This window comes from Plectrocnemia conspersa, unplaced genomic scaffold (assembly GCF_051122295.1).
Source record: "Plectrocnemia conspersa isolate PC_06_02 unplaced genomic scaffold, ASM5112229v1 ptg000001l, whole genome shotgun sequence".
Classification (NCBI taxonomy): Eukaryota; Metazoa; Arthropoda; class Insecta; order Trichoptera; family Polycentropodidae; genus Plectrocnemia; species Plectrocnemia conspersa.
In genome coordinates, this window is record NW_028277165.1 from 18,358,232 (window position 1) to 18,383,249 (window position 25,018).

The following is a 25,018-nucleotide window of genomic DNA, read 5'->3' on the forward strand; positions in this document are numbered from 1 at the left end:
GTTCGTCGCAATATGTAAATTTAACTAAGAAAATTCTCACAAGTTTCTGATAATGTCACTGGCTGCGAAGTCGTTCCCTAATAGTTAACAAAACCCAAAAAAACTTTTTTGTTTTTAATTATTTGTCAAAATATGTTTTGCAACCCCTGCATAAAAAAAGAGTGGGACAATGATAAAATTTTGAATATAAGCATGATTTTTTAAAGCTTTAAATAGATTTTCAAAGTATTTTAATGGCAAAAAATTGTTTATGATTTTCTCAGTCACTCTAATTGCCCTTTTCTTTGCTTTAGTAATCTTAGAACTACAATAATAATCAGATAAGAAGAAACCGCTTTGCTTAGGAAACGTCAGATTGCAAAAATGTATGGGGGCTTGGCAAAGATTTTTTTACTGAAAATTTCCTAACAAAAAAATTATAAGTATTGTTGATTTCACTTTAGATAGTATGTATGTGCTTTTCATAAAAATCTATTGTATAGTAATGTATCTACTAATATGTTACCTTCTTTTTTTATGTTTTTTTATATTTTAAAAACTCAAAATAATAAAATTTACATGCTTAAATATTGGCAAATATATAAACAATGCAGATATTTTAAACATATAAAAATATCTACAATAATATTTTGTATCATATACATTTTTTTATCTAAATTTCTCGAGAGTTCTCGAAAAAATTGAGTAGTGAAAATGAGAATTTTCATTTATTGCGAAATAAAAATCATCGAAAAACTAGAATGCCTAATTCCAGAATTTTGCAAAATCATAGAATAAAGAATCTTTCGATACAAAAAGTGTCTAATATGAGATACCTTATTATAATAGACATATGTAAAAAAATATAAAATAATTTTTAAATATATTTAACAAACTTCAAGACCAGTAATAATTTGTTTATTATCGCAAATAACTAATTGCATATTGTGTGAAATAGTGCGATAGTTAATCAATTTAGATATTCAACGATTAGATTAGTAAAACCAAATCCAAAATAATCGATTGAAATTAATAAATCTTAAATTGCACTCAAGTGGAATTTTATCTCACAGATTATGTTGAATCTAATCTATCATAACTCAATAATATTTCAATATGAATATTTTTATTATTTTTTAAGATGCTATTTGTGGGGTGAAAAATATGCCTATAAAAATATTGTATAAGATATTGTATAGGGTGTGGGTCTCATTTGGCTCGTCCGCTTTCAGGATAAGAGCAACCATTGAAGGACACTTTCACTGCAGCGTCTCCTTCCTTAACTTTGAATGAAAAACCCATTAAATGACACGCACCTGCGTGACAAGAAAGGCGCATGAATACGAATATGGCGTATATGAAAAATATTCACACGTGAATTGGAAAATATTTAAACGTACCAAGTCGTGGGATTAAAATTGAATCGGACGCTGATCCGGAATCCTCTTATATCTAGAAAGATTAACGTAGAATATAATGCATTGCGTACGATGGGTGTCAAGCTGTCGAATTTGTTTTATGTGAATATTTACTATATTGTTTATAAGTAAATTTTCTTCTAGACATTCTATTATAATATATTAGAGTGAGTTTTGTGTAATATATTTTATTTATATACACAATAATACAGATTGTTGACTAATAACTATAAAATAAGCATTTTTTTATTTATGTCGACAATTGCGAAAAATTTCCATTAATAATTCATTAATACACACTAAAAAAACGCCATAATAAAATTATTTACAAAATTAATTAAGATAAGATGCCGTAGAAAAACCGAACAATTAGTAAAAGTATCACAATGAAATACAAAGTAATCTAATTTAAAATTCATTTGCCTGTTGCCTAGCAATATAACGAAGACCCCCATCGACCGTTTGACTCACTACATTGGTTGTTTTATCTTACTGCTTCAAAGTGGTTTCCTGTCTAAAACAAACGATGTCTCTTTAAAAATATTCCATCTATCTTAAAATTGATTTATGACCAGGGTCACTGGAACGATCGACAATAAAATAAATATTAAATTCTGGTAATAAGCTCATTGTTTTTAACAATAAGCTTCGATTGCAAACGATCGATGAAGATCATTGTTGAATAACAAATAAAATCACGCTGACTGTTTCAAAAACGCTTGTTACAACATGTACAAATAAAACTTAAAATCTAAAATGTAGTATAAAGTTGTCGAATTCATCAATTAAACCACCGTACTATTCAACAATTGGAATCAAATTGGTAGGTCTAAAAATGGTCGGATAGCTTTAGCATAATTTATAGGCGTGGGAATCTGAATATCATGCAATTAAATGATAAGCACCGGTGACAAAGCCAGTTTCGTCATAAAAACGGGTTTTAAAAGTTTAAAACAAAACAGGGCTTATTTGTTAAAATAGGACACCACCGTGAGACCACTTTTTTTGCAGATTAAGTTAAAGTACCTGACATTAATTAGAAAGTATCCTTCGCAAATTTCTTGAAAAAGGATAACACCTGTATACAGGATTGCCATTTGAAACGACGGTTCATAATCTGCTATAGCAGTCAACAAAATATATTCCAATCCAAGCGTTACGCTTTTGTAAATAGCCGTCCCACCGAAAGAGGCAAATCAAAATCTCCTATAAAGGGAGACATGGGTTTAAATTCGAGAACATTAAAGTCTTTATCTGGTTCTTCTATTGACATTTACACTTAAACATCCACTTCAAGAGTGCAATGTATAAAAACTTGGTCTCACTAAGTTCGTACGAACTTTAACCAAGATGGAACCGACTCATCTCAGAAGCCGCCGCATGGTCCGGAAAACATACATCTCAATTGTTCCACAAAAATTAAATAAATCTTTTTTAAAAAACAAAAATAAACACTCCTAACATGAAGGTCCAGACAAAGTAAAATTATAAAAACTAGATTTTATAAAATGTTTTAGTGTTGAGTATGTATATACGATGTCTATAATTAACATTAAACATGCCACATGATTTAAAACTGATGAAATAATATTTGGAATAATTTTTTCGAATCTTATCTTTATTTGATGTTAGCCTATATACGTATATACGTACATCTATATGTTTTTTTAGAAATGAATCGAACATTACTGGATTCGTTTAATTTGTATAATATTGAAATAACAACCAGTGGCGTAATAGAAAGTAATTTCCGATCACTTGATCAAACATTGTCCTTTGATTGGTTAATATTATTCGTCGTGGTTCAATAATACTATAAAACAATAGTGGCACCATAAAGATAAAATAACTCTATATATATTTTATATTATATTATACGATATTTTTCATACAAAGTTGCCTATTTTTAATTTAATTTTTTTTTAACGAAAAAATATAGCCAAGTTTATTTTTAATTTTTATTTATTCGAAACTTATTTTTTTAAACTTTCATAATAATCAATAGACTTAAATTAAAGTACGTTAAATATTTAATAAAATATAATTAAAATTACAAAAAATCATTTTGAGTATTTCGACCAAAACGTAAAAAACCATGAATATTGATTGAGATATTCTTAAAAACATAAACGTTTAAATTGTTTAAATTGTTATAACTATGTAGCTATGCATTCAAAAATACTTTTAGTATATTGCAGAATATTTAAATTAAAAATAACTTGCTCTAAATCATGTCGTTAAAATAGAAATTATCAACAACATTAAAAAGTAAAGTAATTACCCACAGTTTATGCAAATATTGGTGTAGATATATTTTTACTGCGCAAATAGCATCGACAAAATAAAAAGTTAGACCATATTGACACTTCTATCGCAAACAAAAGTATTCGAATAACGAATATCTAAATAATGCATTAAGCTTTTACCCAAATTACATTATTAAATTTGTACATTAATAAAATCGAAACAATTCAGAAAAGTGTATGCATTTTTATAGTTAATTTAAAGCTTAAACGGCAAAAGCTACTCGCAAAAAGATAACGTCATATTCAACAAAATAACGAGCATCTATAAAATTACATTCAAAACCGACCAATTGCATCATAAAAAATGCCGCAACAATTACAGTCCCATCAGCTACACTCTCAAAGCTCCATAAAAAAAGGGTTTGTACTTTGACTGACAAAGAACAATCTCAATCAAATTCTTTTGAGATCCAATTACTCGTCAGATAACCGCCAAGAATGTAACTCAAGATTTAAGACGACCAGCAGTGTACACAAAGCTATTCATGGAGGCCTACAACTATCTGCGAGGTCCAGTATATCCTCAAGAATAATATACATAATACCAAATACATATATTTAATATTTGCAAAACTTTGTACGACTACAACCAATTGCTTATGTGACAATTTATGACTTTTTATATCGATGTAATATGTATTGATCATTAGTCCTGCTTGACTAGATTTACCCAGAGAACATATAAATCGGTAAAATTTTGTTTTTAAGAAAAAAAATTATATAGAATTTGATAACATATGTTTTTTTTATATATCAGTACTTTAAAAATATGTTTTCAATGTCAGACAATAGTACATTGTATGTACCTAAACGAGAGCTCTCGAGCGACTTTTCTCTTCTTCGCCCTATAAAAAGAAATATTTCACCCGCGAATTGTATGCGTGTGCCTTCCGCGCGTCCGCTGAATATCAATGAAGCATTTTCCAGTATAAAGCTGGGAAAAAGTCTCTACTTAACGGTACCGGATACCCGAAAGCCTACGTTGATTGAATACCCTAAACGAAGGAAAATTTACGACTTACGGTATTATGTCACAATATTAAATGAACTACTGCCTGCAGCTTCGCGTTGTGTATACACAATTTACAATGTATACGCACACTCCCTGTTTGTTACACGGTGTCGTGTATTTTTAAAACTCTCTCACCCCTACATATTCCATTAAGAGTGTAAACGCGTATGATTTTCTACGAAAGATATTATTTATTCTCTTTTTTCGTACGCCGCCTTTGAATACGCACAGCCGCGACTGAATCGTTAGACATTGCGAGGATTCGTGTTTGCAAAGCATTATCTGGTTTACCATTAATTATATATTATAATATCAATATTTGCATTTATATCATATAATGCTTTATAGTCAAAATATATATCGATCAAATATTCAATAAAATTGGTGAAAGGATTGCTTCCTTGAAACCATATACTACTATCGTTATAATATAATATAACATAATAGAGACAGCATTTCGTTCGTAGATTCCTACAAAATGGGCTTTAAATTGTTATTTGTAAAGCATAAATCGCGTTTCTATAGTTTTGTTTTGTATATCAAGTCAATTTCAGACATGTCACAAAATAAATATTTTGAGAAATATGAAAAAATATTGTTCATTAAAAATATATATATATTTTTGCTACATTTTTTATGTTATATTATAAATATTCAATATATTACTGTATCTTAGAATTATGTATATGTTCTAGTAAAATTAGTGCAGCCTTTATTTTATCTATGTATCATCTATACATATTATTCATAGTATATCAAAATAAAACCTTAAATAATCAAACATCAGATTGATAGCTGAACGTTTTTTTTTATTTGTCTGATTTTTGATATGACTGTTTTGTGATACGTCTGCATTTAAAGTAAGGTACATATTTTAATGGTAAATAAATGTAAAATCCGATATTTTTAGAATTGCTTTGTACAGTTATATAATACTTAAGGAAAGTATACTTTATTTAAATTTATATATTCAATTAAAACAGTATTAATTTCATTCCAAATATTTATATACTGCTTGAAAATTTCTCGACGATTAATATTTCCTGAATCATATCAAAAGTATATGTTACATACAATATGTATTTATATTAATATAGTATATCTTTATATATGGAAAATATTTTTACTAATTGTATTAACAATAATTTGGGTTAATTTTATATAAATATTACAATAATAATTTATATAAAATTATTATATCGTGTATATTATATATTATATCATTTACATGCAACTATTAACTCTAAGCGAACGAACCCTAGCAATACAAAATATTGGTACAAATTAAATATTCAACAAAAAATATATTATGCGAATTTTCGAGAGAACTGAAAAAAAAATTTCAATTATTTAAAAAAAATTTTTTTTGATAGATTCTCGGCTAATTACTGTCGAGAAAAAACACATTTGTACAAATTATAGTTAAAACTAAATTCAACGAACCTTTTTTTTAAAAAAGTCATTAACATTAAGGGGTTTCACACAGATCTGTATTTTTTTTATATTAACTATATGTATTTTTGCCCCTCCGATACAAAAAAAATTACACAAGATGAAATCATAACCATTAAAAAATTAACATTGCATAAAAGTAGTTTATATTAACTAAAAATATTATTTATTACCCGTCGAATAGATTATTACATTTAAGAGTAATAGGGTCATTAAACCAATGAATTTGTACCGTACTGTGGTATGCACACAAACGAGTCCAATAAGAATCATCGAATTGAGGACTGAAGGTAAGCGTTAAACTTTCTCAATTTCTTTAAGGATATTATGGCAATAGCTAAGTGACAGTTTGGCAATACGATAATATTCATTGTACATAGCTTTTCAATTTTTTTCTTATGCATCTAATCTTCTTTTAGTAGTTGCATGAACTTTTTCCCATTAACGTAGGCTAGCCCCGACCTCCTACTTAGGCTGTCGTGAATGACAGCTATAGTCGGCTAAGCCGACGTGAAAACTAATGATGTATGACAAATAAGATCATCAAACATTGCATCAATGACTTAATTAATTCTATAGATGTGTCAGTCAACATTTAAAAAATCATGGAACAAACTTTTCAAAAGACCGTTAGTGAGTTCTAGTAATAACAATGCAGATCTCACTGATACGGCTAATATAAAAGACATCAAAAATTTCAATATGCAGCGAATATAACAAAGAAGTCATGGAATGGTTAAATTGTGATGCGAACGATTCTGGTTTCCAAATTTTAAATGAAGAGAAAATAATTAATGAAATATTTGACATTCTCTCAGAAGAAGAAGTCAACGAGAATATTGTCGAGAAGGAAGAGGAGAAGGAGGAAAATAATAAACCTTAGCATTCTAAAGCTTTTCAGTGCTTACATGTATCCATAAAGTAATTTTAGAAACAGGAAGAATGTAACCCAACACGACATATATGCCTCAAAAGTATACGAAATTTAGCTTCAGTTCTTAGATATCATAATATATTTTTGTGGGTTTTGTAATTAACTAGTATAGATATAATAATTTATTTTTAAAACATTTAAACTATCTTAAGATATGTTATAAGTGATTCGTTGATATTTTTTATTTGTATATGATAAATATGATACATAAGATATCAAAAATAAATATTTGCCTTAACTGACGTGTGTTATCAAAAAATTGAAAACATATTAGTCGTAATAAGATTCGATTATTAAATTTATTATAGAAGTTACAGCAAAACTATGCTTTATGAGGTAAGTGAAAAGATTTGTATTTGCATTATCATTTTTGATACAATATCCGTGATTTAAAACATACATTTTCATTCGCATCAATGAAGTCCTTGATATTTTTTAGAAAATCACTTTTAATTAGCCTATTTTACTCAAATAATAATGTAATAATAATTAGCGTATTTCACATAAATGTGTTCTACTCCTTCTACGGGACTGCAGTGCCTGCAGCAAATTATAACAATCCCAGTTTGTCAACAAGACTATTGGCGTTGAAACACAGCTGCCAGTCAAAGGAATGTTTCGTACTAAGATGTGAATTTGCTTCCGTACCAAATCGATTTTACGATGTGAAAATTAACTAAAAATCTATGACTTTAAGAAGCTAAAAGCATCCATTACTAATGCCAAAAAATGTTTATTAAATTCTACAATAAAATAACTCTATTAATATTTAGTTTAAAACACTAATTTGAGCTGTATCATTTAAGATGTTTCACGATACTATTTTTTAATTTCCTGCAAACTATTATACATCTTATGGATATTGTCAATATAATATTAAAAAATCATATTGAATTCCTTTTTTATAATTTCTGAAACATAGTCAATTCTGAATCCTTTAAAGTCAAAAACACTGATCAGCAGAGCAAAATTGTGATACGGTCTATAAAACATGCTTTGTACAAACAATCACAATAACACAAGCTCTTGAAAAATAGACTATAAATATTAATGAAACAAACGTTAACTTCAAATCATAACGCGACATGATGAAATTTCATAAAATTATCATATATCGAACGTGTCGCCATACGCAGTAATATTGGAATTCGGTTCGATGTTACCGGAGCTCCGTCGTCCGCATATAAAAAAGAGAGCTGTCCAATTTCGAATCCCTAGCTCGCAGCACATGCTCGTGTGGAAAGCTTTATCAATAAAAATCCAAAAATAAAAAAACCTCCCCTCGGATACCCTAAGCTTCGGAAGCTCGACTAATCATCCGCTTCTGGTTCCTTTCGCTCGCTCCGCCGATCGGAAAGCTCAACTTTAATCTACTAGTCTCAGCGGATTGTATTATTTTCGTATAATCAATTGAAAATAAAGCTGAGCAGGTTACCTTGTGCGATTTTAAAATAATGTATTCTGAACTGAGCCAAGGAAAAAAGGGATCGACGACGGCCACATTGGGAATTGACGCGTGTTTTTTGGTGAAGGGTTCACATTCTTTTCGACCGTTAGGGGTTTGAATAATTTACTGAAGGGTAGTACGAAATGCGGTGGAAAAATGTGGAAAATGAACCGAGTTGTACAATTTTTACAATCTAAAAAGCTAATTAAAAAGTTGTGTATTTTTTATTATATTACACTTTATAAACAGCTTTGATTTATTATATCTAATAAAAATAATAACAATTTTTCGCGGCGTCAAATTTATAATAATTATGTTAATGATACACTTTTTGCGTTAAGCATATTTAACTCAATTGTGTTAGTATAACATAAAATATATCTTACAGAATCAATTTAATAATTCTCAATGGCTATTCATAATAAAACGAACCGTCAAAAATGATCCGTTTTCGATTCCAGATTGCGAGATTATTTTTAGAAGCCGCCCCGTTTCTATTAATTTATATCCTCATTTAATATCAGCCTTCATATTCGATTTCAACGATAATATTTCGAGAAAAGGTTAATTTGCTATACTTTAATTAAAACAATATGAATGTATTTATATCATATACTATAAAAATAAATGGCCGGAAAAATTACATCTCTTACACATGTATATGTGAAAATTAGACTGACTACAATTTAATTTTTCTAGTATGATTTAAAAATCGAATCGAAAACATTAATAATTATTGGACATGAGTAAATAACTGCTTCAAGAGCAATCTTGATAAAAACAATAGCATAATGAATTTAATATAAGCTTTAATTAGTTAGATAGTATAATTCACTCAAATATAAATATTGTTGTAAATATCAGGATAACCTTTAAAAATCACATTGCTTCGCCAAAATATTCTTTAACAAGTTGCTAAATTCTTCACAATATTCTGACCTAATAACTAAATTATGTAACTCATGCTTGTTATGTTATGACGTTTTAGAAACAGGCAAACATATTTTTTAAATATATAGAAATACACCCATACCTCGCTTTACGGCCTAGATACGTTCCACGAAACTTGGCCGCTAAGCGAAAAGCCGTAAAACGAATCAATTATTCTAATACAAATTCATACAAATTCAATATGATCGGTTCCATATTTGTTAAAAATGTAACATGGTTTATCATTTAAAATGCATTTTATCTTTTTATTTCATTTAAATTAAAAATACATACATAACAAGTACATACATTTGTACATAAAATAATAACAGACTCCAAAAACCAACAATAATCCATAAACAAAAATGAAACAACTTCATGTTATATAAAATATGTGTATGAATACATATATAATTTTTTTTAAAATGGCTTTAATCTGAAGACGATAAAGAAATGGTTCAGATCACTGTCGTTCTCATTTTTCGCTGGTAAGGATAGACCTGGCTTGAAAAAATTGCCCAACGATGTTTGTCTTGCCTTTTTGTCTCTTTCGTTCTTCAGTGATTAATAACAGCTAATGGATGAGTTAATTCCTCGAGAAACTTTAGCACTACGTTTGACGTCAGGATCGTTTTCAAGGAAGATGTGTATTCCTTGTTCGAAATAGGAAAAAGCTTTTGAGAATTTTTTTGATGTTAGCTGTTTGAATACAACAGGCTCTGTCTCTTCATCAAATGCCGGTTCTGCTTGCAATTGAATGGGTTCCTTATATGAAAGGGTTTCCCTATCAGCTTCAAGTAGATCAAGCACATCACGTTCGTTCAAACCTTCAAAGCCGAGATCATGGGCTAGATCCAAAATGTTTTGTTTCAGGAAGGCAATTAACTTCCGCATCAGTACTTTTTACACATTCTGGCCATATTTTTTTCCAAACATGGTTCATTGTTGTTAATTTTAATTCCTTCCATGATTCACTGATGCTGTCAACAGCATCCTTGATGTTATAGTTTTTCCAAAATGTTTTAATTGAAGATTTACCATCGGTTTCCCTTATAAGTTGTCGGAAAGTTCGGCGTAGGTAATATGCCTTAAAAGTGGCTATTGCACCCTGATCCATTGGTTGGATCAGAGCTGTTGTATTTTTCGAAAGGTACTCAATCATGACATCTTCAGATAGTTCGGATAAATTAGTAGGATGCCCTGGTGCATTATCCAAAATTAGCCAAGCCTTGTTGCTTAAGTTATTGTCTCGCAAATATTTTTTCACTTCTGTGCAAAAGTGATTTTTGAACCAATCCTCTAAAGTAGCTTTAGTCATCCAAGCTTTCTTGTTGGATCTCCATATGAGAGGTAATTGATTTTTATTTAGTCCTTTAAGAGGCCTTGGATTTTCGGACAAATATATTAAAAGTGGTTTTAGCTTAAAATCACCCGCGGCATTTGCACCAAGTAGCAAAGTTAATCGTTCTTTAGACACCTTATAACCAGGCGCAGATTTTTCGGTTTTTGAAATGTACGTGCAATCAGGCATTCGCTTTCAATAAAGCCCTGTTTCGTCTACGTTAAGCACTTGTTCAGGTTTATGACCCCTCTTTCAAAAATTCCCTTTAAAATGTTGGGATATTCCTTAGATGCGGCCTCATCGGCGCTAGCTGCTTCACCTTTCATTTTAAAATTATGCAAATTAAATCTATTTTTAAATTTTTTTTAAAATCGACATCGAAAAAAAGTTTTTTTGCCGTTATAGCGAAACATTTTAGGCCGTATATCGAAAACGTGCCTTAATTGAAGAGGGCCGTTAAAGCGAAAAGCCGTATAAAGAGCGGCCGTATAGCGAGGTATGGGTGTATGTATATTTTGCTAAATGAAGTATGGGGGAAGAATCTAAATAGAATATTTGAGTCAAATAAAATTTTCTGGCAGATTACCGTCTTATTAACAGAGAAGATTAATACTTATCAGCTATATATTAGGTTGAATGGAATGAACAAAGTTATAATAGAATGCTATTTTCATTATAATAATCAAGGCAATTAATAGGGGTCGTTTGCCGTACTCCAATCTCACTGCGCGAACCATTTCAGTTGAAAGTTTTCTACAAAAATAAAATGTAAGTTTATATGTAAAATATTCAAAGAATGCTATTTTTATAAGTTTCTTAAGAAAATTAAATTTTTTATAAAAGTACTTAAACAATTAACGCTAGATATTTTCTTTGAAAAATATAGTATATTTGTATAACAGACAATTTCCAAACTCTCAGGATCGTCTTCCAGGCAAATAGCAGTATATAAGTAAAGTTGTACACACCTTGGGTAATTGCAAAATATAACACTTGGATAACTTTTAAATAGAGTACCTAAAAAATTCGCGGTGCGCGAATAAATAGACCTTGTATTTCTTTTATAAAAGTTTTATTATATATTTTCATATTGTACAGTATGTTCAATTCGTATATACATAATTTATGTTTTATATATTATTTAAATAAATAACAATATGCACATATACACATACATATTAATCGAATGCCAAATAGATAATTGTAAGAAAATTGTGATAATTATATATCTTTATTTTTAAGCTATTTGTTTTCTTGAACCGTGTATAAAGATAGTCAGGTGTTATATTATCACGCAAATAAAACGGTATCTTCTAATTCTAAATACAAAAATCAATACACAAACGGCTTTGAATTTAATCGTGTCTAATTTTAAATTCAATCGTTTTCGTAGATTGTGTTGTTTTTGATGGAAACGATTAACATTACGGTATCGTCCATAGTACACAGGGGGGAAGTTCGCGTGAAAGCTCGTTCGGTCGGTGCTATTCCTCCAGTCCGCGAAAGCTCCGAAACTACAATTTGATTGGCTCAAATTATGCGAAATGAACACAGACGCGCGTTTGTTCGTGCAAAACCGCATAAAGCGCTTTTGGGGCGCATTGATTTTTCACCCTGAAACGCCTCTTTGAAAGGAGAGCAATTTCGACCGTAATAAAAGCTCGCCAGCCACAGGAAGGTGTTGCCATCGTTTCGAAATTGGGGTTGTCAACAGTTGACTGATCGCGTAACGTCATCCCTTAAATATTTTATACCCGAACACACTCCTACCCCTGTACATACGTTCTCGGTTCGTATTCATCACGTCCAATTATCCGGAAGCCATACCATGAGTTCGAGCAGGTCATTTCTGCTAGACCACACCCACAACATTTTAGTCCCTCAATTATTAGGCTCATTACTACTCTCTTGATTCTCCTACAAAATGGTGCAAAGTGTAATGGTTTAATCTTTCTTTCTTTATCCAATTTAATAGGAAAAAATAAAGTAGAACTTTCAAATAACACGAATATGCGAGACATCATTATTGCTATTTTTAACTATCATTGTCATTATAGAACGTAATTTATGTAACGACCTTCATTACAAAACGAGTTTTATACTCGGTAATGTACATCGTTTCTTCTTAGCCAATAAAACAAGTTTTTGACATTTTCGACGTGAATTAAGTTTTGGAAAACTCAAATCACGTAGATCCGCAGTACGGAATCTTATTCCTAACTATATTTACTGGTTATTAATCTTCTTGCTCGAAACTTGCTAAATTGCTTACAAATTTATTCATAATCACTGTCAACAGGTTCAAGTGGACCAACAACGTGGTTTTTATATTCGTCGTTTCATGTCACTAACCTCTTGCATATTGCAAATTACGTGGAAAAATCCCTCGATTTTAAAATTCAGGTTGATATAGTCTATATCGACTTTTAAAAAGTATTTGCCAAATTCTGCCATGAGCTACTTCTTCGGAAGTTAAGCAACTGCTTTTAAAAAACTGATATGATATCAATTTATTTTTCAAAAATTAACCATCTTCGGTTTATCGAACGGTATTGTTTTCTATTTTAGATTACTTCCAGTGAATAAAAATGCGTGTTAGTAATCTTCTTTTCGATGAGTATTTCGCTCATGCTGGAGTACTGCATAGATCTTACTTGCATTTTCTCTCTTTGTCCTCTTTACCAATAACATACATGGGACAATTACTAATTCATAGTATTTACACAAAAAACGATATCCAGTTTTTTTATCCGTCAAAATCTTTAAGGTTTGAGAACCCTAGGGGGGTGATGACTTCGTAGCCAGTGAGAAGCTTTGTGGAGTCTAGTTAAAGTTGTATTACATTACATTTTAATTGCGACAGACGATAAATGGCAAGATGTTTTCTTCGAGCGATGGTGGAGAAGCTGGCGCAGGGATGTTGTCCGTGGAAGATTCTCAGAGGTTTTGTAGGTGCCTACAGCGAAAGTGTCTGGAGGCAATTCCTCTTGCTGCGATGATCATGTTCGGGAGTCTCAGGTCGTCTGTCAGGCGAGGTGAATTTCCTAGTCTATTCGAGTGGCTGCTTGTGACTGCCCTCTCCTCATCGTTTTGAAACAAATAAATATTCTCTCAATAACAGAGAGTATATACAGTAAGAACACTTGTGTGTTCTTTTATTTTTTCTGGTCGTAACAAGCGCTTTTGCGTGTCCTATTCTTCACGCTATTGTCTTGTTTCCTTGTTGATGGATGATCATTTTGGTCACAGTAAATTAACGCAAGTTAATAAATCATTGCAGATGTATGCTTCTTGAACAACAACATGAATTTCAAAATTCAAAATCATTAAACTCTGGTATACATGTGGACGTAATAAGCAAATGTTTTGATAAAGTCAATCACAATTTACTTGTGAAAAAAATATCTAATTTCAGATTTTCTCAAAGTCTCGCGGAGCTATTCACAAATTACTTGATCGATAGATAAAAGTTTGCCAAGTATGAAAACTCATTTTCAGAACGATAAAATAATTCAACTGGAGCACCGCAAGGATCCAACATGGATCTATTGTTGTTTATATTATTCATTTATGACATAGAGACGGTAATAATTTCCTTTTTTTTTTTAATATGCAGCTGATTTTGTATTTCATTTGATCCTAATTATTTATGGAAGTGTGCCTTTTATTGTCATAAAATGCCACACAATTCCATTTTTAAGGTCCACGATATCAGCGAAATTCTCCCACCATCTCGGTGGATAAGCCTTCCTTTACTAAGAACGTTTGAAAAGAACTGAAAATTCAGTCTGCATATTGCAAATACACAGCAGATATAAATAGATGCTCGGTTTTATTTTTAAAGCTAAATGCGTGCTACTCTTAAGATATTTTTGTTAATAAATATATATGTTTTTACTAATTGTTGTATGTTTTATATTTCTGGCCAACGTGACGCAAGTAACGATGGTTTTAATTTTAATATGTAAATAAATATGTATATGCATGAAATGATAAGCGACACTGATTTTTAAAAATGAAGGCCATTGGAACGTATTTGGAAAACGTGTAAATTAAAACAAAGTGACGTTAGAATTTCCAAGACCTCGCATCAATGTATTTTGTAGTGCGAGTTTAAAATGGCCGTGTATATATATATATAAAAGGATAATCTTCACCTTGACTCTAATGAGATAAATTTGAAACAGGAAAACTTACTTAAAGAAAAAGAGCTTTATAAACAATGCCAAAAAGGTTTCAGAACTTTTTTTTTATAAAATGCTCACAAAAAGTGACTATTTAAAATCAATCGCAAAATATAAACGTTTTTTATATTTTTTTAGTATTTTTATAACAAAATGGTTATATATAATACTTTATTGCTTGTAAGTAATAAAGTATATTATATTATTAAATAATAAATTTGGCTACTTGCAATTTTTATGTATTTTTCTAAGATTTAACTAGCTTTTAGTATTTTGCAATGCATCAATCCTATTTAAATTTAAACTATGCGTTGATTAAATTCTTTATAGCATATCATTTATGAAAAAGCTGGTTATAAATATGTATATAAAAATGAATTTAACAATTTTCCTAATAAAAAAAAAATACATAGTCTTTATTAAATAGAACTCGGTCAATTCAAAAATCGACGTAATTTGATTTTTTTAAATTCTGGCCCTAAATAATATTTTTTCTACAAAATCGTGACTCTAATTCGAGATTCATAACTGAAATTTTTTCGCCTCGAGACCAAAAGCTTATAATAAAAAGAAAAACCTGAAACGAAAACAATAAAACATCTGCAGCTCCTAATGGACCTTTTTTTATATTGTAAATTCCGTCCAATCGTATTTTTTTTAAAGAATAATTTAAAGGTAAAATAGAACTTCTCGAGCTGCAGCTATTGTATTTCATTGCTCTGTAACCTAATACTCAAATTTGCTATGAATAAGAGAATTATAAAAAAAAAACTGGCTATTCGTATCTATCGATATTGATTTACCAAATATTTTTATATTTATATATTGATAAACAAATATGTATTTCGTAAATATTATTTACAATATTAAATATATTTTTTAAGCATACAGCTATTATTTCATATAAAATAATTATTTAATTTAAAAAAATGGTATTGTCATTGAATATATTTTAATATAAATTTAAGTCCTCTAAGTTTTAATGAACCAGCAAAATATTACTTGCGCATCATATGTTGGGAATTGAATGCTGCAAAAATGATATGTATATACTAACAAAAATACTACAACGAAGAAGATTACAAAATACTAATATTTTTGTCGTAAAAATAAGCAAAATAATATAGTATTATTTAATGTGAAAATAAAATATTTTTGTATTAATCGCAATTTTATTAGAAATTAATATTTGAAAAACAAGAAAATTTTTGTCATCTAAATGATACACGCGCGGTTTGTAAAAGTTTTAATTAACCAAAAATAGAAAGGGGTTTACTTTGTAAGGAAAAAGGCTTTCGCGAAGACTTCTATTAAAAGGCTATGCCATTGTTCGTTATAAAAGCCTTTTAAGTTTCTAATAGGCCGCAAAAAGCAAGATAAATATTGCAATTCACCACTTTAAGGTATTTACAAGTCTTACAACGTTTATCAAATAGCCAATAATTTGCATTACAAAATTGTATATATATATATACATATATAAATAGCATCAGATAAAATGAAAACTATATTGAAACTTATTAATAATAAGCTTGTTTTATTTTTATTTATTTTTTTCAACGGGTACGAAGAATAATAGTACGTTATATAATACCGTCGTGGTTATTATTCCAAATAGACTTTATTAACGTCGGGTATCAAACCGAGTGAGGGTAAAATGATATATAGCCATATATAAAGGAACAATTCTGCTTTATTAGAGAAAACAACCCTTTTGCCCTAAACGAATTTTTATGCAACAAAAAAATTAATGTATCCCAAGTGTCAAAAAAATATTTTTTGCGTGCTTATATTATGCAGAGCACATTTGTTAGTCATGCTCTATCTCTGTGTGCAAATATGAAATTCCGATTGAACCATTTCAAAGTTTTTCATATTTGATCAAATAGTTAAATTGCGAGGACCGTAAGGTCCATTTAATCGATTACAGAGTATCGAAGGTACACTTATCTAGACCGGAAAATCGTGTCCGTGTTTTCACTCTATTATATTTGAATTTTCACGGTGCTCTAACGTGCAATTTTCTATGAATAGACCCTTTCATTATTTTTCGTGGAAAACATGAGTTTACCGAGAAATTTAACTTAAAGTAAACCAGAGAGAACACAATTTGGTATTTTACGTGGTAGAACCTACGGCTCAATTAATCAACGCTCGGACTTGTTTGCACGCCCTAATGAAAACGGGCAATTTTACGGTTAAATAGAGCATCAATTTGTTTGGCCGAACCTTACTAATAATAATAATAATTTAAATATCCATTATGTGTATTATTTGAAGGACAATACGACGGGACCGAATTTATCTCACTCTATCTTAGTTTAGATTACTAATCGTTTGGCCCGGCGCGGCGATAAGCTGTAAATCGCGCAAATTTATATACTGTTATAATATATTGTAATACAATTTATAATAATAATTAAGAGCATTAATTGATAGATTATCCACTTTATATAATCAAATCTACTAGATAAATGGATATTTAATAGTTTATACATTGTATACAATATATTTGGTATAAGCCATTGAAGCGTAACAATAGGGTATATAATTTAAGTATTCATTAGTTAACATGTAGTCCTATATCAAAGCTACTTGACACACATTAGCGAATCGAGAGATCACTGACATATTTTACTCTATCAACTGTCATATTAATTGCGTAATTGACGCAAACAGTCGCTAAACTAATTATCAGTTTCACATTGTGTGATTTTTTAAACCAATATAATCGATGGCTTTTCTCAATATGTACATAAACGACTGCTAAAGGGCTATAATGATACATATGCTTTGCATAAATACTTATGTAAATATAACAATAGGTTTGGATAAAAGCTAATATTGATATACTAATAAATATTATAGAGATTTTCTCAACAAATATATGAAAACAGAAACCATTTATTTATATATTAATAATACCTCAATCAAATAATTAAAAATATTTATAACATATTATCTGAGCATGATGCTTGCAGGGTTGTCATAATTTTAATATTAAAATAAAGGATCATAAAATATTTTAATTGGAATAAGCAGTTTTTACAGGATTTTAAAAAAATATTTTTTTTTTTTGATATGTTATATTTTAGAAATTAATTAGTCACTTTTAAGCTTGACACGCTGTATTATATTTTAATATTATGCATTAAAAATTAATGGGTAAATATTTTGCTAATACAAAGATAATTTGCGATAATATATAGTATAGCTTACGCATAAAATAATAATTTTAGCCTATCACGTAACTGCAGTGGTTATTATACCTTAGTTTAAACATATTACGTTAACTCTCAAGAGGTCGAACCTTAATAATCTAAAATTAAAATCTTTTACGAGCTAAATTTATTTTTGTAAAACAATACAACTATTATTGCATTTCAACCATTACATAAATACACAGATTCTACGATTTCGATATGGATTAATATTTGTGATACTATATTTTGAGTGTTTTATATTATATAATACTAACGCACGACGACATTGATTGATTAGCATAGTACTATATATAGACCGACTAATGCAACTTTAATTTCACTTTCCGAGAATATATTTAGCTTAGGGAGAGCTTTATAAAACTCTTAACAGCTCTATCACGCCACAAGACTATTAGTTGAGGAAATCGACGATTTTTGCTTTGTGTTAAATAATAATCGGTTCAAAACCAAACTTTGTAAACGGCAAAAGTAATAATAATAAGTTTTTGATGTGTTACATTCACGGACAATTGATTTCTTGATACGATTCGGCTTTGCGTTGAAAAGTTCCGAAAGCGTTTTCAAAGGTTGAATGTGAGATGAGATCGGACAAGAAAAAAATACATAAAGGGAAAAAATCGAAAAAGGATATGGTTCCTGAGGGTGATGGAAAAACGTATCAAACAACAAAAATATTTTCGTAGCCGAATATGGTTTCTCAATAATGATATACAGAAAAGATTTTATTAATATATTATATGAATATGTACAATGTCATTTTTACGTTTTACACTGCTGCGAGATCAAATGCAAAATTCAATTCAGGGTGAGAAAATTCCATCAAAAAGTCTTTAAGGCCCATTAGCCTGTCCGACGACAATCGAATCGTCCTTTTAGAAAGGATATAGAAAACGAAAGCATTGTCATGACATTAACAATACGTCCCATTAAGTCTCAGCAACAGACTTACCAAAATAAAACTCTTTAAAAAGATACTTTTATACCTAAAGCGCGTTATCGTTAACTTTGCATAAGTTAAAATGGGTATACATCTTGCGGCAAAACGTTACATAATATATTATAACGTGACACAACAATGTAAAATTTATTCTGAATGCTAAATCAAATTCGCGTTAAATCGAGTTTATAAAACGCGACTACCCTAATCCCAATAAAGACTCAACAATTTAATTGAGCTGCAAATTAACGGACGATTACCATCAAAACGTGAAAGGTTTATGACGCAAACGAGACTAACCCTTCAATCGGTGTATATTTATATATTCAAAATTGAAATTTTGATTTACGACGCTTTTTCGAATTTCCGAAGATTTAACGCTTTCTATGATCCCTTCTGAATAAATGTCGTGAATTAAACAATTCTATAAGTGAAGAAGATGAATGTATTATACTGATAAAATAGGAAGATTGAGAAAATAATAATAGTACATACATATATTTTTGCTTAAAAATATTGAAAATTTACTCAAGTTTTGCTATTGCATTCTCAGAAAGGAACTAAATAATACATCCAGAGAGAAACTCTCTTTATATTGCACGAAACTTTGGTCAAAGTGCAGCGTAAATGCAATTTGAGAGAACAAGAAGTTTTCAAGCACAATCAAAAGCCTATTTTAGAAATGCAATTTGAGAATGTATTTTTATTTAATTTTAGCACATAACATTTAATTATTTTAAATATGAAATGGCAAATACAATCAAACTCTAATAATAATAAAGTTTTCTCGAATGCTCCCTTTAGTAAAAATGTTTATATAATTACTGTATCAATAAAAACGACTTTTCGCCAGAGTTATGTAAGATAAAAAAATGTTAATCTACCAATAGCAACAAAGACATGCGACCTGTCCCTATCACCGCGCTCTCTTTCCTGAATATACTTTCCACCTACCCATTGTCTTTCACCTACTGTTGTCATTCGGGAATTATTAATAATATATAATAATTAAGGCAAAACTAACAGGCTACCACAATGCGAAATTGAAATATAAATTAAATTTTAATACTTTCAATTATAGTATAATAATTCTGTACATAAAGGCAACTCTACTATACTACTATATAAAGTAAATAAATAAATGATTTTAATCTATTTATTCCTGAATTTTCTTTGACAGCATCACCTACTGATAATTTCAATCTATGATTAACACGATGTTAAACTATAAAAACCTTAACCTCATAGCGGCGCCATTGCATGTCAGAAAAACCAAATATTTTTTTAATAATCTTGTGTCATCCCATAAGAGTAAATACATTGAAGTAATGAATCAAATACTTCTTCTGCCGTATTTTTTAAGTTACGCCAAGTCAAAAATAATTTTTAAAAATGCACTCATCATTTTGTCGTAGAATAATGACGTAAAAAACATTCAGTATTTTTTTCGCTTTAAACAACTATTTTTAATACTGTTTTATGTGCAGCAGATTATTATCTTTGTCAGTATAGATTATTCCAATTTTGTTCTATTCGTTTTAACTCTAAGACTTTTTAACCGGACTATTAAAATCCATATAGAAAATAATCAAAAGTTATTTTTAAAACTTGGGAAATCCGTCAAAAAAGGGTAACGGAACGCCGTTCCAGTGCATTTTATGACAAAAAAAGATTCGGTGATTATTGCGCATAGCGAAAATTCCAATCATAGATAATCACTATATTATATAAAAAAAATACGTCAATACATATAATAATAAAAATTAGCTGCATATATCAAAGATGTCAATATGATTATAAATAATTTAAAAATATTGTATTTTAAAAATATTTTACAATTATATTAGTAATTTACACTTACATTTCCTATAACTACACATATACTTAGGAAAAATATAAAGCAGATAGAATTAAAAATAAAATATACTTGACAGTCATCTATGTTTATAATATTCGTGTACGCAATTTTCGTTTGATCAGTAATCCGGTCATAATAGCATAAGACAGAGGTTGGACCTTAAGGGGCTCCCGAAAAGGTGTAATATTCTTTCCACAATCATAGGTTGCGAATTGTCTATGATTGCTTAAAAAACAACCGAATCCCAAAAAAATACTTAATAATTACCCATGATAAAGTTTATCGTAACTGTTTTGCTGAAGGACATAAGATTTGTGACCATATAACGGGCGGAATGAAAATCTTTCTGTTGGTTCAATAAAACTTGAAATTAGAACCTAATTTTTAATTCTAGTTTTACAATTATTTTTTTAGCGTGCTAAAAGAAAAGCGGAACTTTTAATAATATAAATAGCAATTTCTCATTATATTACTTTTTCTAAATTAAATTTGATTATACATCCTCGTGTATAATTAAAAATCGTAGTTGAATATATATGAGTACGGCTTTAGATCTATTCAAAACTCCATACTTAATCTAGTATATTACTGAGTACACAGGGTTTAAATTCGACGTGGGGTTGTCGATAATTGGATTGAAGCGATATTTGATCGTTCTCTTCAGATAAACTCGCATGTCGATGATTAAATCAAACCCGCCAACGATAACTGCAAATAATTGATCGTTTGTGCGACGAAAGCTCCACCCGATATACAAAAACGCTTTACGTACAATTATATCATGTTATATTTTATATAGCTATGAATTTGAAAATTGCGAAAGTATTTCCACAATTATGTATGCTGACTGCTACAAAAATGTTGCTATTTACAAACTAGTTTAATATAAATATTATAATAATAAAAAATATTAATACACAAATAAATAAAAAATCATAAAAGAAACAGACACTACTGACAAGGCAAATCGAACTGTATGAATTCAAAGAGCTTCCGAAGATAAACGGTTTCGGGGAATGTACTCAGACTCAAATAAGAAGATTAATTTGTATTGAGATTTGTAGCGAACGAAACACTTACCGATGTTGAATTAGAGATTAATATGATACGAATGATTCTGTAGTATACTTCATTATATAGAATACGAATATTTTTTATCTAAATATCTAACAATAAATTATCAATTAAAATATATGGATTTATGAATAAAAATACATTTAAAACTCAAAACGTTTAAAAATTACCTTATTTTATATTACTCTAATTTAATAAAATAATATTTTATTATATATGTGTATTTTTAATCTTAATATCAGATATGTCACACTTACATTTTAATGCAAAAAATTCATTTACGGTATTGATTAATAAATAATCATATTTTGTATATACCTGACAAACAGAGAAACAATGAAACATACCCAGGTTGATAAAATAGATTATGCCATGAATGGTTTGTAATTAAATAGATAGACGATTCAGGACACAATGCTTTTATGTAAATAAAATTCATTCTCTCATATTCTATTAAATGTCTAGCTAAAACTATTTTTCATTATATCTCATATGCTGAAATAAATTATTTACTTAAACAAATGTCTGACAAATAACTAAAAAATGTCTGGCAAAGGCGCAAGAATATGATTTTTTATGTTTCAAAGTATTTTTTAACGTTTTTTACAACTACTATTTTCCTATTCTTTGAAACAAGATAAGTAGTTAGGTTGACTAATAAACTTTGCTAAGTTATTTTAAAAAATATTTTCAAAACAAGATCCGTGACAAAATAATTAATACTACAACTGTGTCCCACGCAAATGACAAATAAAAATATATATTTTTATTTTATTTAAATTATATTTTATCAAATTTTACCTCTTTATATTTTCCTCTAAGATTTTTTTAACAAAATTATGATTTTTTTATGTTTTGAATAGCCGACATTTTGAAAACGACGGCTATTCAAAACATAAAAAATAGTAGCCATATGATGATTTATTAGTAGCCATATGAGTATTAATTTTTTTTAACTTAGATGGCGGATAAAACTGGTCAACGAACTTTAATCAAGATATTTAAGACAAGTTTTAAGTATTAGTTCATCATGATTATTTTAAAACTACGGCATTTTTAATGACCGTAAAAACCCACATAAACTACTAATAATTTAAAAAAACTACTTTTTTTTATTTTTCGGTATTTTTTTATTATCTGCTATTTTGAATCAAGATAGCGGACCAGGCAAGCTTACGAATTTAGTCAAGATTTTTATGAAACCTGATTTTATAAAAAGTTTTATGTCGATATGATAAAAATACGGCAGTTATCGTGTCCTCAAATTTCGTTATATTCTATATTCATATACATTTAAGGTACATAAAATATAACTGTTTTGAAAATAAAAATATTTTCTAAAGACAATAGTTTTCTAAACTAAAAATTCCTCGGCCGAATAAGCAACGGATTTTGAAGCGAAAAGGCAGTTTTTTGAAAAAATCTTGTATGCAACTATTTTTGCGCATAAAGTAAGAATTACTTTATGCGCAAAATATACTGAAGAATTATTTTTTATAAAACTAATATTTTGCGCAAACGAAAATTTCAAGCAACAAAACTTTTTATCATAGATGAGCAATATACACATATAAATATTTTCAATATATACAGTTAAAAAGAATATATGTATAAATAACATATGTTATTATGACTTTAATAAAAAAATATCATGTTTTATAAATATTTTTGTAATATATTAGTATAATACATTCACATTTTCTATCGTTAAACAATTTTTTACTTAAAAATCTCTATTTTTAAGTTAAAAATGTACAAATAATTATTCTGATTATAATAATTGTATAAATCTTTATTTCTAAGTAAAAAATTAAATAATATAAAGCAGTTGATATTAAAAGAAAAATATATTTGACTAATCAAACAAGCATTTATGTTCAGAATTTTCACTGTACAGAATTTTCGTGCAATTTTCCCAATTTTTTTTTTAACCCATAAAATAATAAAAAGAAATACACATGTAAAGTTAAATATGGCTTTTAATAGTTTACCAATGAATAGTACTTCCTAAAACATGTACCTCGGTAGAAGAGAACAGTACAAAATGCAAATGTGTATCAATATTTTTGTGCTGCACTGGCAAGCAATTAGTTTATTAAAAATATCTTACTTTTATAGAATTTTTTATCAAATATTTTTATAGTACATGTGGTCCTTAATAAATATCACTAATAATATTATAATTTTTTTATATGACATATTTTAGAACCCGCTGTTGCGCAAATGACCCAAAAGCCGAAAAAATAAGGGACTTTCTGGGACCCGCAAATTAAGTGTGTTTGAAAAACGCTAGGTAAACTTACATAAAACGCGCTTATACCACTTTTCATAATAAATCATATACTATTACAATATCTATATTTATTTGGACGTGTATGTATGTGAATATGTGAAATATTTCACGATTTTTAAGACAATTGGACTAATTTAGGGAATCGAACCTATTGCTGATTGTAAAAACGCGAAATCGAAAACAATAGTGTATAAAAAAATAATTTATTAAGAAGACAGTAAGTCCTAAGAGTGCGAATAAAATTCTAAACACTGCTTTACTATAATATAAATTGCCAGCAGTGTTAAATATAGTATAAAGGTTTTTATTTGACAAATCTTCAAATATATACATTATTAAAACAAAACTTCAGCGTGTATGAAGCGCGATAATTTTACTCTCAATACTTAGCATATATACAATATCCTTATTTATCTAAACGTGAATGAATGTAATATACCTTTCAAGGTTGAAGCAAGCATATCAGATAGGTAACAGATAGCCTCAAAGCCAATTTATATAATTTTATATACTTTAATATATACTATATTATCGATTGAATTAAGTCAGTTGTTAGGTTATATAACTGTTACGAAAATTGTGCTTGTATGATATAGATATAATGTTATTACAACTAAATTTAAATTAA

At 28.8% G+C, this 25,018-nt stretch overlaps 1 protein-coding gene across 3 annotated transcripts in view; it reads right to left on the reverse strand.

The window, feature by feature from the left end:
• 5-HT2B (5-hydroxytryptamine receptor 2B) overlaps positions 1-25,018 on the reverse strand; it is a 122,329-nt gene that overhangs the window by 85,766 nt on the left and 11,545 nt on the right. The window lies entirely within an intron of this gene.